The sequence below is a fragment of the Sciurus vulgaris genome (assembly GCF_902686455.1).
Source record: "Sciurus vulgaris genome assembly, contig: HiC_scaffold_181_arrow_ctg1, whole genome shotgun sequence".
NCBI classification, from domain to species: Eukaryota; Metazoa; Chordata; class Mammalia; order Rodentia; family Sciuridae; genus Sciurus; species Sciurus vulgaris.
The window spans coordinates 2,021,437-2,039,145 of record NW_027632872.1 but is presented as its reverse complement, the minus strand read 5'-3'; positions in this window follow the sequence as shown (position 1 = coordinate 2,039,145).

Genomic DNA, 17,709 nt, shown 5'->3' with positions numbered 1-17,709 from the left:
TAACTAATTTTTTAAAAAATAAAGTAAAACATACAAAGAGAAAGCAAAAATAAGGTTCCAACAACCAATGAACACCTGAGCTGTCTGCTGTCAGACTGATTCAATTTTAATGACTTACCCACATGTGGGAAGAAAAAGCAGTGCATCCTTTGTGTGGTTTACTTCTGGCAAGCACTTCCTTTGGCAAATGTGGAAACTCTTGCAAAAGTCATGAGTAAAACAGGCTGCAAAGTTTCCATTTTGAGTTGCAAACCAATATTTGCTTGGAACAAGAAAGCTCCTTAACATCACATGCTCATCTCAGAATTCAGTTTGCAGCACTTCTGCACCTCCGCGACCTATGGAAAGAGGTGCTCTCCCAAGTTGTAGCTGAGATTGCGGGGTCTTTAAGCGAGACCTAAGCTAACCCAGTTCTCTGATTATCCTCTTCACAGGGACCGCCTGGGGAGCTTGTGAGAAATGCCAATTCCTATCAACAGCAACAAAGATCTAATGCACACAAATTAAAACTGAGCCTGGGATTCCCATCTCAGCAAGCATCTAAATGAAACAGATATAGGTGGTTCCTGGGTCACACAATGGCGAAAGCCCAAGCTTTTGAGTGTTTCTTGGCTACATTTCTAATCTCATTTGTTACTGACCCAACTCACACAGTTAAATGAGGCTACTCTGTTTACAGATTCCTTGTGACATGTGCCTCCAGCACTTGTGCACATCATTGTCTTCACCCTCAGTGCCCTTCCTGCATCTGTCTTCAGAGTCCATTCATCCATATTACTTGTCTCCAAGGCTCAGGCCACGTAGGACCATTTTAGTGGCACTAAGCAATAGGCATCATTTTAACATCACCTCCAACAACCATCTCCATAACTGTTTTTATTTTTCAAAACTAAAACTTTGTGTCCATTAAACCTTAGCTTCCTGTCTCCCTTCCCCAGTCTTGGGCACCATCATTCTACTTTCTATCTCTATGAATTTGATGATCCCAAGTATCTCGTGGAAGGGGAATCATATAGTATTTGTCTTATTGTGACTGGTTTATTTTGCCTGGCACAAGGTCTTAAAGATCTATCCATGTTGCATTATGTGTTGGAATTTTCTTCATTTTTAAGACTGAATAATATTCTATTGTGTGGATGCACATTTTGCTCATCCATTCATCTGTAGCTGGGCACATACCTTGCTTCCACCTCTTGGCTATTGTGAATAATTTGACCATGGATGTGCACATTTTTTATTTTATTTATTTTATTTTTTTTATCCTCAGGAGTCACCAGGTACCTGGCCTTTACTGCTCTGAAATGTATCTGGGAAAGACTGCACCCTGAAGAGGTCATAGAAACTGCCCCTGCCACCCGTGGTCTTGGAGCGCCTTGCTCATCTAGCAAGTAGGACTGTCTGCACTGGGAAGCACCCAGGTCCTTCCCCAGGGAGAAGCCAGGACACAAGCTGCAGCAGGAGGGAGCCCCCAGGAGGGTTCCCAGGGGAGGGCTGGACACAAGGAGTAACTCTTAGAATTAACCCTTCTAACTCAGTTTTGGGAGAAGAGAAGGCCTGGGAGCTAGGGTTGAGGGGAGCCAAGGTGCAGGGCAAGGTCCAGTGACCTGCCCAATGAGAGGGGCATTAACCCCAGAAAGGGGTCGGGACTCAGATTCAGAATCACAGCGAGAGCGCCAGGAAGAAGACATGAGTGAAGCCACCCTGCCGGCTCCGAGGGTGGGGGAGGGGGGCTCGGCCTTGGGACCCCAGAGCCAGGGGACCTAAGTCCGGGTCCAGGGAAACAGGTCGGCCACGGGTTGGAGGCCTGGGGGTGAGGAACTGGTCATGGACCTGAGGGGAGGGGAGGGGGGAGAGGGCTGTAGAGAGAGGAAAGGAAGGAAGCTGGGGTGCCCAGGGACCAGGACAGTGTGCGACCCCGCGAGCTAGGGTACCCTCGGTCTCCAGGCCGCTCAGGAGTTGGGTAGGCGGTCGGAGCCCTGGGGCTGGGAGCGCAGGTGCTGGGTCCAACTGTGCCGGGTCCAACGGTGAGGGCGCGGGATCCGGACCTGCGTCGGGGAAGCGAAAGTGAAGGACATCTGGGCGGGGCGGCGGCAGCCTCAGCGTAGGCGCCCGCGCTGCAAAGCAGAGTGGCAGAAAGCATGGCGGCGGCGGCGGCGGCGGAGGGCAGTGGACTTAGGTGACAGCGGTGGCCTGGAGGGCGAGAGGACGACGCGCCAGATGTGCACATTTTTTAAAGAGAAGGGGGAAGAATGTGTTTTTGATTTTTAAAATGGTACATCTGAAGTAAAAAAAAAAAAAAATCAGAGATGTTATAACACGGAGTGAATTGGCTAAATCACCTGGAATTCTGAGTTTTATGTACAGAGGCAAATATATTGTGGATCTCATAAAATTGAAACTTTGGGGTTTCTCATAGGAAAATGCCCTCCACTGCCCAATGCTCAATTTAGGTTAGGAATTTTGTATTGCTGAAGGAAATGATGCAGAGGTGAATATAATGCTGGTCCTTTCAGTTAAGACTCACATTCACCGGTGGGTGTAAGGATAGCACAGGAGATGAGAGCTGAGAGTGACTCCAGGATTCCGCAGTGAGTTAGGAGGTCCCCTTGTGTAGACAAGAACAAGGCCCACATTTACACAGGGAAATGGTGCATTTATTCTTCCTTTGATGTCTCAGATTTAGTTCACGTTGAAAAAGTATCAATGAAAAGAATAAACTTTAATAATACATGATAGAGTTTAGTTCTTTCAAATTCAAGAGAGGAAGAAGCCTTACTAATAAATTCTTGTATCTGATTATCATCCAACAACATGTGGTGGAGAGGGCAGAGTTCAGCATGAGGCAGTTGCAAGCTGGAGTGCGAAAAATGGCCAGCAGCCACCAGAAGCCAGGAAGAGGCAAGGAAGGGTTCTCCCCATCAGGCTTCATGGGGACCAAGGCCTCTCCTGGAATCTGGACTTCTGCCCCCCAGATCAGTGGGAAAATGAATTCCAGTTATTTTGAGCCACCTTATTTATGGTGCTTAATAATACAACAAGTAACCATAGAAGATGGGAAATGATCACATAAGGAAAACAGTCAGAAGACTGAAAAGAATCCATCATTAGATCCTTTTTGGAGATCCTCCTTACATTAGAAATTATACAAGGAGAGAACATGTCACATGTCCTCATGAAAGAGCAAGACTTGAGCTGAGCAGTAGGGGATAGAGAGTGTGTGGTGCTGTGAAGGTACTGTAGATAAGGGAAGAGAAAACGTCATGATGTTCAGAGAGGACAGTGTATGATAATGATTGGAGAGTGAAGAGACAGAATGGGCAGATGGTGCAAGATAGGCAAGCCAGGGCAGAAAAGGTAAAAGAGAAGAATGCTGCCTATGCAGGAACTGGGATGTGGCCCGACCAGAGCTGAGCTTTAGAAGACGTGTGCTTTCTGGTTGAAAATGTTATATGGAAAGGCCAGTTAGGAGAGAGTTATAATAACCTGGAGGAGACACTGCAGGGTCCATGGGACAAGTTGGCTGCAGGACTAGAGAGTTCTTCCACTAACAGCATGGAATGGAATTGGCCACTAGTTGAGATGGAGAGAGAGTGGTTCCATGCTGGTGCCATGAGGAGAGGCAAAGAAACTGTAGGTGAATGGAAGCTGAATCAATGTGGAGGTGAAGTTACCCTGATGAGGAGTTTATGGGACATTATGGGAGAAATGTTTGGCCAACATGCAATGGTGGAGTGAAGTTCAGAATATAGAGAGCAGTAAATTATGCAAATTTCTGCTTACCTAGATGTGCCATTGGAAATATGAGAAAGACCACAGTCACCCTGAGAGAGAGAACTGAAAGTTGGAGAAAGACCACTTTGAAAAAAGGATATCGGAGGAAGCTGCTCCATGAAGCAGCTTCTAAGGGGTGACCAACACCCTTTGCTCATTGCTTGTAACACAGTCATGAGCAGGATCGGAACACCTCCCAGATGCCAGCTCAGCTGAGTTCACACTCTGGAGTTAACTAAGAGCTCTCCCTATAGACTATTGGGTTCCTGGACCTAGGAGGCACATAAGCACCACAAGTTGTCTGTCTTTGTCTCAGAAGAATCTTTGTTAGACTGGAAATACACAAGAATGGAAATCCATCTGACTCAGATGCCCCTGACAGTGGAACTGGGTTTGATTTCTCTAAGGGGAGCCCCTTGTCTGTGATCTCCTTTGCCTGTGATCCCATCTCCTGCAAAGCTTTCAGCCTCTTCAGCCTCCAGGTTGTGGCTCACCCCATGCGGGCTTGTGTACTTCACTAAGTGTTACTTCTGTTGATTTCAGAATGTGGGGGAGCCCATAAAAAGCAAGCTGCTTTTTGATATTTGACCAGTTCACATGGGATGAGATTAACTCCAGGCTTTCCTGAGGTTGTAAAACATTCCCTTAAGTGTTCTAGCTTCACTTTGATGCACCCTTTTCTTCCAAGCTAAGGAGATGAGCCAGCAAGTGAAGTGGGAGGTTAAGTGCTCTCAGGGTTTCCAACCTGACTAAGGCAGAAGTGCCATAAATCGCAGAGGAAGAGCTGTGTTCAACATAGCACCAGCTCAGCTCAGCTCAGCTCACACACCACGGGGTTTTTACTAGTTCAGATAAGGTCAAGGTCGCTAATCTAAAGACCTCATCTGAACTGATTTCCATTTCCAGCTCCTTCCATGGATGAAATATTGATTATTAGAAATGATGGGTTTTAGACTACTATTGGTTTTATTTCTAAGTAGATGAGTTCCCCCTTATTCACAGGAGGTACATCCCAAGACTCCAGTGGATGCCTAAAACTGCAGATGGTGTTGATTTTGGAGATTTGAGGCTGGATACCTGAAGAAATTTTCAGGAAGCAGGTTTATTTAAGCTACAGTGGTCCAGAGGGTACTAATGCCTGAAATCTCTGGATTCCAAGTCTGGAAATTCTTTTAGATTTATACTCAGTGGAGTGGGTACATGACAGTAGGTGGGTACATAACAGTTAATCTTTGTCCCAATATTAGGTCAGACAGAAGTTTCACAAGTTTTTATCAAGGAAAACAGAGATAATGGTTTTTGTATAACAAGCACTCTTGAGACAGTCTATCACATCTTTTGCTTGCAAACCTGGCATTTATAAGAAAGAGGAAGCTTCAAACCACATTGAGTTCTGTGCAGAACTCCTGTTGTGAAATCCTGTTGACACTCTGTAAAATTTTGCTGACAAGAAGCTTAATTATGGTAGGGGTCCCTAGAGAAGCTTATATGTTACAATTATGGTGGGAGGGTTAGCTGGTCTGCATCATTATTAAACCCTGTAAGGTATACATTGTTTTCTCTACTTGTATTACCTATGATAAAGTTTAACTTTAACCAGGCACAATAAAAGAATAAGAACCATGACTTATAATAAAATAGAGCAATTATAGCAATATACTCTAATAAAATTTCCAGTATCATCATGCTTGTGCCTTGAGGTCATTGCTAAGCACAATAAGGGTTACTTGGACACAGAATTGTGAAACTGAGGTAGTAGATCTGATAATCAAAACAACTACTGAGCAACTAATGGGGAGGGAGAATATATAATGTGGATACACTGAACAAAGGGAAGATTCATATACAATGTGGATACACTGAACAAAGGGAAGATTCACCTCCCAGGCAAGACAAAGCAGGATGGCATGAAATTCTGTCACATAACTCTGGAAAGTATGCAATTTAAAATTTACACATTATATAAATCTGAAATTTTCCATTCAATATTTTTGAACCACCCTTGGCTATGAGTTACTGAAATCTTGGAAAGGAAAACCACAGATAAGTGGGGGAATACTCTCTATACATCTTATAATATTTAACATTAAGGTAAAGTAAAATTTGGAAGATTTTGATAAAACCTTAGAATGGTTAATAAAATCCAGACATTTCTATAAACCCAAGAAGTAATCTCTAAGGAATACTTAGGTTATTTTTACCTGAGCAAAATTTTCCCATCAATGCTTCATTCCAGGGTTCTGTTACAAAGGTGGTGTTAGTCTCCAAGATTTTTTTAAAAGCAGTTTTCTGTTTTTACAATTTTTTAAGAAATGCATTTTAAAAAGAGCTCAGATAGATGTGGAATCCAATCTGTTTCCTTCCTTGTTTCCCACATCCTGACTCCACTTCTCTCACCTTCTCCCCATCTCTTCCAAGTAGTCTCCATGAGGGAAAGTGTTCTCTTCTGAAACCAACATCTTGCACAATGCTGGTCACATTGGTCCTTACATTTTAAATACGTCACAATTCAGTATTTTATAAAATAATTCATTTAATTTTGTCATGGGAAAAGTAAGGTTTATGAAGCCTTTTTGGTTTTGTTTGTGCCAAATGAGAAATAGCATCCCTGAGGAGGATCACTGACCTCATCACAGTGTGTCTTACTTGTTCACACTCACAGGTAATCCTCATGAGTGCTCCAGGTAAGCTCCTTATCTCCACAAAATAGTGGGGAAAATTGAAGCCACATCATCAGAGGTGGTGAGTTGAACACACTTTTCTGTTGGTTGTGATTTGTGTTTCCTTCTGTTCCATGCCATGGAGTCCTGCTTTGTTCTGGGGCATTGGTCATTCTACCTGGGACGCCTCTTATTTTGTAGACAGGAACCTGGGTAAGAGATCAGAGCAGGGTAGTTTTCCAAAGAGAATCCACAATTTAAACCCCTTATGTGCCAACCTGGAAACAGTGCAATCCTTAGTCAACAATGGAAATACTAAGAATCACTACTGAACACTTCTAATTCTCAACATTAACTCTCCACACTACTCATCCAGAGGAAGCACAAGGATGAAGAAGTTCACTCAATGCCATGTGGTCAGGGGTGGAGCAGTCAATCCCCAAATCCATTTTTCTCTGAGTCTTTGGGCACAGTTTTCTCAGTCAGTCTAATGTTCCATGTGACTGCACAGATGCAACTCCCAGGCTAGCCTTAGCACATAGCAGGTCTTAGAGAAAGATGTTTTTCTGTTTTATCCCTACTGCCTCCTGTTCAGGTGGCATAAGAACCAGACATAAAACTGGGGATGACCATGAATGCTTCATTTTATTTTTGGTTGTTTAAACCAAGGTGCTACTTATTTTATACATTTTTCAAAAAGCCATCTTTGAAATGCGTCACTTGACAATGTCTCCTAAGACTTAAGCCAGTATCTCTAGCCCAGGGCTAACTAACACCACTTCAAGCCATCCTGCACTCTATGTGGTAGCATCTGCTCCATCCTGCTCTGAGTTTCTGGAAAGAGCACTGAGCCAACCTCTCCTCTCAGTGGGTGCTTGGGGTCCTTCCACACCAGAGGATCTTGGCATTCCACTCTGTCCCAGAAGCAGCAGAACCATGAGGAGTCCAGGATTCTGAGATGTGAGAAGAAAAGAGAATTGACTCTAGCTATTTTATTTAGTAAAGCAATGATGTAGAACAGATGAAGCTAAACACCTGAGGGATTTTTCAGGAAGACGGTTTATTTAAGGTGTAGTGATCCACTGCATACTCTGGACCTCAGAGTCTGAAAGTTCTTTTAGATTTATCCTGAGTGGGGTTGTTACATGACAATGGGAGTGTATGGGAACATTATTTACTCTTTATCCCATATTCTTAGCCTAGACAGAGGTTTTACACATTTTTCCCAAGAAAGTAGAGATAGTATCTTTAGCATAGCAATAATCTCTCTTTAAGATAGACTCTATCACACCTATTGTTTACAAATCTGGCATTTACAAGAAAGAGGAAGCTTCAAACCACTTTGAGCTCTCTGCCCAACTCCTATGAAATACTATTGACATTCTTTGTAAAATCTTGTTGACTAGGAGTGAAAATTTATGATAGGGGTTCCTGAGGAAGCTTATATGTTACAGTTATGATGGGGAGGACTCCTTATGGTGGGGGAGGTGACTCAGAGACTGCTCTCACCCTTTCAGGTAGAAAGGATGAGATATTTTCCAGGGAGTTGCCATTGTCATGCCACAATGAGGAACCAGCTGTCAAACAAGGGCACTGCTGAGATTTCAGTATCAGAAAATTGACTTGATTTGACTGTTGTAGCCCTTGGTTCTCCTGTACCTTGAGCTTGACCTTGAGACCCTGAGAAGCTGCTACTGCTACTGTGAAGCACTGAAGCACCTGCTCCTCAACCCCGGCCAGAACTACTTGCTCTATGGTGCCTGCATCAAAGACTGTGGCCTGGGCAACTGAGTTTGGGTCATGATCACAGACCTAGGTCCCAGCTATAAAATGGACTAAAGGACTGTATTACAAGGTCCACACAAAATGGACTCATCATCTTGGACATGGAAAGAAGAAGTGAGAAATATGGACAGTCTATCAATGTGTGAAAGACAGTCATGAAAACAACAGCAGGCTATGGGCTGCCATATTCTGGGCTAGCCTACAACCTGATTCTATACTGAGTACCTCAATGGTCCTAAATTAAGGCACTTAGTTTTCAACATCAACCCAGGTGCCTGACTTCCAAAGGCATTGTCACAATGATGAAACAAACTGAAGTTTCTGGCACTCATTAATGTTTGATAAATGGTGCAAGGATCCATATTCGGGTTTTAAGTTTCTCTTATCTGGCTTTGATCATCTTAGGATTCTCTTTTCAATCTGAAATCCATGAATGGACAGAGCCAAAGAAACTAAGTAAACAAGGTTGGGGCCAGACTTCTCTTTCAGCATTAATGTGATACCATATCTTTGGAGGTGCACAATGAAACATTACATTCTTCTCTTGCACCAAACACAATCACAAAGCTTTTTATTATTGATATTCAATATCCTGACTTCATCTCCTATTGCTGTTCTTATGTAATCACTTCCTAATCAAATTTGCCAGGCAAATTTGTAGTAGATTGTGGTTAAACTCTGTTTCTGACATTATTAGTTATGTGACCTTGACTAAATCTTCATCTTGAATTATGACAGCAAAATTGTTGGAAAATGCCCTTAAGATTTGCATGGGATAATACATATTAAAATATCTGGTCCTCATTAGATGTTCAATCAAAATTCATTACATTTGTCAATTTTCATGAAAGATCTGGTCCAGTGTCTAGCATAGAGCAGGTGCTTAAAACATGCATTTACTATTTTCTGTATTATAAACTAAAATTGAATATATATATATATAGTAGGAAATTTTTTATATATCAATATATATATGGTAGGAAATTATGTTCACATCACTCAAAGTGTAGGTGAAAATGAGAAACAATGACTTTGAAAAATATGTGTCATAAATCTGGTAAATTTGGTATAGAATATGATCCCATGAATTTGAATACATTTCTTATCTAGGCCCATTCAGACTGCCATAATGAAAAGAGCATAGAATTGATCACCTTAATTTTAAAGATTTATTTCTCACAGTTCTGGAAGCTGGAAAGTAGAAGATCAAGGCATAACCAGATTCAGTGTCTGGTGAGAGCTTCCTGGTTCCTGGACAACATCATTTCACTGTGTCCTCATAATTTGTAGGAGAGGCAAGGAAATTCCCTGAAGTCTCTTTTATAAGGATACTGAACTCATGACCAGTCACTTCCCAGAGGCCACACCTCTTAATGCCATCACGTGGGAGATTGAGTTTCAATGTATACATATGGTAGGGGCGTAAATATTCTATCTGTAACAGTCTCTACTTGTAGGAAAGAATTGAGATTCTATGAGGAACAAATTAGTCATGGGAAAGAAATGTGAGGGCCAAGAACACACAGCCTGTTCTGATGTGAGTTTATGAGTGTGGTAGTTAAAAGGATGAACTGCCTCCAAGATGGTAAGACAAGTGGACTCGAGAATACTAAGGAACCTGTAAGTCTACATTCTGTAAGTCACAAACGAGATTCTAAAGACATGAAGTTTAAATAGTGATAGTGCTTCTAGAGAAACACTTATCCCGAGGCATGGATAATATTGAAGTTGGTGAAGTAAAAACAGACTGGAGGATTCACTGGCACTGAGAGTCCTTTTCACTGAAATGAGACATTTTTGTTCTGTCCCTGAGGCTCCTGGAGGGGTGGACATGCACCAGGATATGGTTTAGAGCACAAGATCCCTGCCAAGGAGGGAAATTTACAAATTCAACCATGTGATCCTGAATCAGAGATCAACATGACCTTGGAATGTGGGGTGGGGTGAGCCATTTTTCATTAGAAATGAACACTGTTTTTGATATTGATATCAATAAAGGTATAAATCAATGATAGGTTCTATTGCATTTGGCAGGTATTTCTTATTAATCCTGGAATACAACAATACAGAAAAACCTTCCCAGTTCTGGAGTATAATGTTATCCATCCTTTTGGAACACTATTAAAAAAAAAAAAGACCCCTGAATATAAGGAAAAATAAAATATTTTGACATCTCATAGATTTATAAATTCTGGGAAAGTTAAATAATTTCAAAATAAGTACTAATTTGGTCATGGGTGTGGATCTTAGCAAACTGGAAGGATAATCTGTGGATGAACAGATTCCTGAATCCTGGGTTGGAACAAGGCTAGCAAGTGACTTAGGGAACCCTGTCATGATTAAGATGTGACTAAGAGCCTGTTAATCTTGCTATGTTAGATCTCTCTGGGAAAAGTAGAATTTATGATTCATCATGGACCTAAGAATTTTCTTATCCTTAATCATATTTGGGGAAGTTTTTTTAAAATAACTATCTTGATGCTTATCCCGTAGCAACATTGTTTTTCTTATGCCCACTGTACTGGGACCTTGATCTATCTTTAAAACAAAAAATTCTCTGTAGCTGGTTCTCTACAGAATTGACATGAAGTAAGTGTTCAGTTAAGATATCTCAGAGGAATTAGCACATCTATGAACTGTGCATAACTGATAAAGCAGAGTCTTCTCCTTGCACAATAACAGTGTTGACAAAATGAGTTGTCACTAAATAATTTTATTTAAACAAAAATTGAACATTTCCATTTTAAAATAATTCACAATGGGACTTGCTAAGTTGCAATGGGACTTGCATATTTGTAATAACATAAATATACATAAAATACACACACACACACACACACACACATATATATATATACACATACATAAACTTTTCTTTAACAGGAGCAAAAATAATTCCAACTTAGTAATTTTGGATTATTGAACACTGAAGTTTATTTTTTAGACATTTTATTTTATTTTTACAACAACTTAAAATTCAGGGGAAAATACAAAATTTTCCCATAGACTTTTCTCTCCCTCACCTGTACAGCCACCCCCACTCTCAATATCCTCCCCCAGAAAAGTGTGCTAATTATAATCAATGAACCTATATTGACACATAATTATCACTCAGGTCCCATATTTCACAATACATCTCACTCCCAATATACATTCTATCAGTTTGGACAGATGTATGACATTACCCAGGATTATAGATCATGCAAAATCATCACATTGCCCTAATAATTTTCTGTGTTCTCCCCACCCAAACTATCCTTTATTGATTCACTTTTTTACTATAATGTTTCTTTTTCATAAACTTTGAATGATATGGAAATTGAAAAAGCAGAAAATTAAAGGACCCTAAATTCTTTCATGTTCCCATTTCTCAGATGCTTACTATGGGATTAAGGAGGATGACACCATCCTGGGGGTTTGTAGTCACAGGCAGATCATACTTTTCAATATTTGACCAAGCACCCCAACATCCACTATAATCTCATGAATGGGAGAATTCCTGACTTCTCCATCCTCATTTCCCTCTCCCACTATTCTCTAATTTGTCCTCTCCTGCCTTTGGCCCTGGCAGTGAAATGGGAAGAACAGCCATCACAAAATCCCCCACAACTTCTCTCCCTGCTGGTACAAATGCCCCAATTCCCAGAAATGCCACATGGCAAGAGTAAGATTATCTCATCCCAACTGGGGAAGAGTGAATTCCATCCTATTTTAACATTGTTCCAAAAACTCTGTCTCTCTGTGTGGTGGGGAGGGGTGTAATTTATAAGGAGAGGGTTCCAATGACACAGACTTCAGAGGACACTAGCTACATCAGGGGAAAGCACTTCCCTAGAAGAAAGGTCAGAAACAACATTTAAAAATTCACCACTGAGGTAGCATACTATGTACCCAAAAGATTTACACACTATCTAGTACTATGGAAAATAAAAGTGGATAATAGTTAGGAGGAGTAGAAGAAACTGACTCTGAGGAGCAGAACAAAGGAAGTCCCCAAACCAAGAAGAGGGAGACAAAACTAAGAACTTAAAAGGAATTTGAATTTTCTAGTATCCATAGCTACTCCCATGGTCAAAGAGCCCAACTCCTAAAGGCCAATTTATCTCAGGTTTATCACCCTGTACAATATGTCTAGTTCCAAACAAGAAAGTTACAGTCCATGCCAAAAGGCCAGAAAAAATTTCAGTCCAAAGGGACAAACCAGTTTTCAGCATTAAACTCCAGATGGCAGAAACGTTAAAACTATCAGACAAGAAATTTAATTGTGAGTAATATATTAAATATGTCACATAAGATCAGATGGTGAAGGTATGTAGAGAGATGGGAACTCAAAGTATTCAAAAGGAAATGTTAGATATTAAGAACACAGTAACATAATGAGGAATGATTTTAATGGGTTGGATCATCAGTCATCCAAACAGTGAGAGGAATGAATAACTGAAGTTGAAGACTGATCAACAAAATTACCCAAACTAAAACACAAGGAAAAATTATAACATAACACATAAGCATGGTAGCTAATATTTTAAGAGGTAGTTAAAAATTAAAACACGTCATTGAAATATTAGGAGGAAATGAATAGATCAAAAACATATTTGAAAAAAAATCATGAAAAATCTTCCCAAATTGATGACATATACCAAACCACAGATCCAAAAATCTTACTAAGCAAGATAAATACCAACACACACAGACACATGCACACACACACACACACACACACAATTAGGCAAATATTCAAATTGTAGAAAAGATATTTGGCTGCCTATTTCATGTATTTCTTGATTTTGTTATATTCCGTGCATTTATTTGTCTACTCTTATGTCAATACAAAATGATTATGGTTATTAGATCATTAAAATTAATCTCAAAATCAGGTTGCATATTCCCTCCAACCTTGTTTTTCTTTTGCAAGATAGTTTTGGCTATTCTACATCTTATAATTTTCTCTACACATTCTAGAATCAACTTTCAAAATTCTTCAAAACTGTCCGATAGAGTTGTGCTTGTATGTGTATTCAACCTATAGATAGAATTAGTTAGAACAGGTATCATAACAACATAGTATTGTACAATCCATGAACATTATATGCACATTTATTTGTGCCTTAATTTCTCACTAAAATGTTTCATTTTTATCATTACAGGGGATTGCAACATGCTTCAAGTTTTTTCCAAGGTATTTTGTGTTTCCAATGCAGAAGAGCTAAAGTAATAGTTATAATAAATTTTGTTACTAATATTACTTTTTTAAAATGTTATAATCTCTTTTATTTCTATTACAGTTACAAGTCAATAATTTTGCATACCTGTATATTCACTTATTTTAGGTTACAACATATTGCTCCATATAAATTTGTCACAATGTATTTCATAATCTGAACAACCAGTTGTTGGCTTAAGGAGAGGAACTAAAAGAAAAGTTATTGTGGCTTTAGCGTAAGCATGATAGCACATGGCCACTCTTGTCTACACTCTGTAAAAGCTTTGTGGAGAGACAGTGATTTTGTGATTTTAGAGTTGAAGATAATCTATATGAGCTGTGTAAAGAGCAAGTGATTCAGTTTCTGAAATGCCTGAGCCCACATTCCAATGCTAACACTTGCTCACTTGCTGATTCTAAGAAAATATCTCATTGAGCATCAGTTTCATTATTCACATTATTTTTCCTAGGGTGTAATGCAATCATGAATTCATTGACTTGTGCTCCCCAAAGACATGAATAAGATACAAAAGTAAAAGACTATTGTTTTTTTAGTTAGTTGTGTTTTTATTCTAATGTTTGTTAAATGATTGCAACTTGCTAAGAATCTATAATTTATCATTTCATAAATGGGAAACAACATTTTACTTTCTACATAAGATCTTTACAGTGTTTTAATGTTTAATAGAAGCAAAGATCCTAAATGTCCCTAAGCACTATTCACAGAGGAGACACTAGGAATGCTGAAAGGAGGTCTGGTTACATAAATTGCAGGCCCCTGTGTGAAATGAAAATATAAGCCCTCTTGTTCAGTATGCAGGTAATGAGTTCATTAAAATACAAAATTTTTTCCTTTCTTCACAGTCTTTCTTAGGATATGTGTAAAATTCTTAGCAAGAATTTTACCATTCAACTTGTATAATATCAGTAAATCAATGTAAATCATTTAACTCATGTAGAAACACTGAAATTTTAAAAAAATTCTATTTTGAAACCCACAATGCATATGCATTTTATTCACACCAGAACTGTAGACATACTGCATATAACTATGTTAATCAACTGTTTATATGTCACTTCTGATACATGCACATTCTAACACTTTCCACCTTTAGGCAGCTGATGAGTTAGGAAGGATTAGAACAGAAACCTTGGGGGCCCTATCCTTCCCTTCCTTTCTCTTACCATGTTTAGTGTAAAATGATCAACTAATTTATGAAAGTAACACACAAGAAAGGATATGATCAGGGCCCGTGGTTGTTCAAGTTTCTGTAGAATTTTATTTCTTGCTTTCTGGTAGAAATTTTGACTTCTTTGAAGAGTGGAGCCAATAGAGTCTGCTTTCACTTAGTCATAGATGCAATAGGCTTACCTTTTACTCATCTTGACTTCTTCCACCACCTCTCAGCATGAGTCTGCTAAAACTCTGTGCTCCTGGGACATGACCAACATTACATACAAATGGAACAGTCAGAACTGATGGCAGTCATGCACACTGCACTTCTACTCATTTCTGCTGCTTCCAGTATGTGCCACTTACAAACATCACTTACAAAACACACATTTAAAGATGAAATTTCAGGCAGGCCTAGCTTCACACAGTTTTGATGTTCTTATCTTTCATTTATCACCAATTAATTACATTAGCCCCCAAAAAACCAGTTCAAATTTCAGTTCCTGTGGCATATTATCTGTGATTGCATAAAGTACAGCTTTTATTATTGGCATTCAGTCCCCAAATCACTGTGTGCAGAACAATTTCCTGATGTTCTTTGACCAATTATGTCACACCCCTCTGACAGTGACTGGTCCCTCTACAACTGATACTGCTTTTATTTGGATAACAAAGTGCACTACTGTGTAGGAGCTCGGTCTATGGTGATAAACCCACAAGATGTTTGCCAAAAATGACTCAAAGGAAGAGGGAATGGGCCAAAAAAGAAGAAAATGCACCAAGAAAATAAGAAGTGGGAATGCTAAAAGTGAAATTCAAATTGTAAGTAATACATTATAGATTACCCAGCTGGATTTGGGTTTGTTGAATTAAAGCAAAGTTATAAGAAAGTGATTATGATAACAAGGATAGAAGCAATGCTGGCAAAGAAATCGGGTTTAAGGAACTCAGAGATATTTCACAAAACTGAAAGTTCTGTCTATTCTTGATGAGTTATTTATAACAAAAAGAAAAAAAATCTACTTGAATTCTCAATGCTTTTGATGTTTTCAAATTGAAGTACACTGAGTAGATATTACTTTTAGCATTTCTTTTTGGTTTACTACACATTTTTAACTATTGGAAAGGGAGTTTTTAATGTTTTGACAAAAAAATTTGAAGGTCTCAGAACAATCATAATTTCCCTAAGGATAAACCAAGGTTACTCTGCACTACTTTAGCATGCAGGGTCATTTTTATGGTCATGCACTACTGTGTGGAGTAAGGACTGTAGAAAAAAATTTTGACAAGGGCAAAGCAGAGTATCATATCACAGACAGGGCCCCACTGAGCACAGGATGCTGTGGAACTGCTTCACCAAAGGGCTATTCCTACTGCTGTATATGTTCCAATTCACTTTTATTAGCATATAAGAAGACAACCTCCCCTCATGAATCTCACCCTAGTTCCAGCCAGTCAGCCTCATTTCCCACTTCTCTCTCAATTAACTGCAGTCAGTACCCCAAGCAGCACAATTCCAGCTGTGTCAACTAGCATTCCTTACAAGGTTGTTAGCAAAGAAATCAAGATGATTGTGTTCAGGCTGTTACCACAGTGTCCTGGCATGAGTATGATCTTATCAAATGTAGCATTTACATGCTATCCTCTCCCATTTTACCTCAACGTTTTCACCCTCCAAAAAATCCCTCAGGCCTTGAAACTGTACCTAGAGATTTTCTCTCCTTGGAAATTGTAGCCAACTTTCCCTGGGTGAAGTGACCACTCCTTCATTTATACAATGATGTGCCAGAAACAGCCATGATCCCATACAACAATCATCTGTGAACAGCCCACAGATGAGCTGAGAGACTCCTACTCTTTATGCAAAGCAGAGGTGGGCACAGAACAGTAAAAGTAGCTGAACTCTGTTCTCTACTTTGTGCCAGTCACCAAATGCTACTCACTATGCTGTCATGTGTTTGCTCAAAAATGACATAAAGTAGATGTATTAGCATTCTCACTTTAGAGATGAGGAAAATGAAATCCAGATGATTAGTAAGTCCCTAGAGTTTACCTGGGTAGACACTGATCTTATTGGATCAGGGGTCCACACTTATTACCTCATCTTACCTTAATTACTTCCTTACTCCAAATGCAATCACAAGAGGGGTTAGGGCTTCAACATGTAATTTAATTTACTACACCTGGATAGTTACCCCCTCTTTATTTAATAATAAATATGAAAGAAAATTGTGTGAAAAGACTGTAGAAAAAAGAGAAGGGAGATATAGGTGGAATGAACTATGAAGGATCATGTCCAACAGAAAACTAGGACTACTAAAGAGAACAAAGAACAAGAAAGGGCCATCTTGAGTTGTAGGAGGAAGACATTTCTAGAACATTAGAAGAGTAGTTACATGGAGAAACAAAACTGTACTGTCAATTTGGCCATTAGATCATTGAACAATGCCATTGGGACAATTCAATTGTGTAGAGAAGGTGGACATTTCATCAAAGATTCAAAGATGGATAATGAGACAATGACATGAAAGCAAACTACTTTTTGAAGACATGCATTGTGATGAGGGGAAAGCAGGAAAACCAATGAAGAAAAACAAAATATTGAGAACTTTGATTCAGTCCATTTTCCCTGCTACAGAGGAAATAGAGTGGAACCAAGAGTTGGTGACATGGAGCTAAGTATCCACTGTGTCCCTGTAGTTGAGAAGCAGAGAAGTTCTAACTAGAGATGGGTCTCAGCAAAAAGAACCTGGGGTGATGTGACTCTAGCTTATCATCAGGGCATTGGAGGAGGAATGCCGTGACTGAAGGCCCAGGCCTGCTGAGCTGTCTGAACCATGAAGCTGGATTCTTGACTTCATGACTCATGGGTTTTGAAAATCCAGGGCAAAAGCCAAAGGGCAAAAGGCACCAATGAGCCTGTTCCCAAGGGTGCCAACCCAGAACTCCACTTTCCTCTAAAGCAAACAAATAGAACCACTGGAACTGGTCCAAAGAGTTTAGAGCACTCTATCATTTTATTCTATAAGTAAACTCATAAATTATATTTGAACTGGAGAGAGTAAACATTGGAAATTCTTTCTCTTCCTTTTTTCCTCTTCGGATGCTGGAGCTGT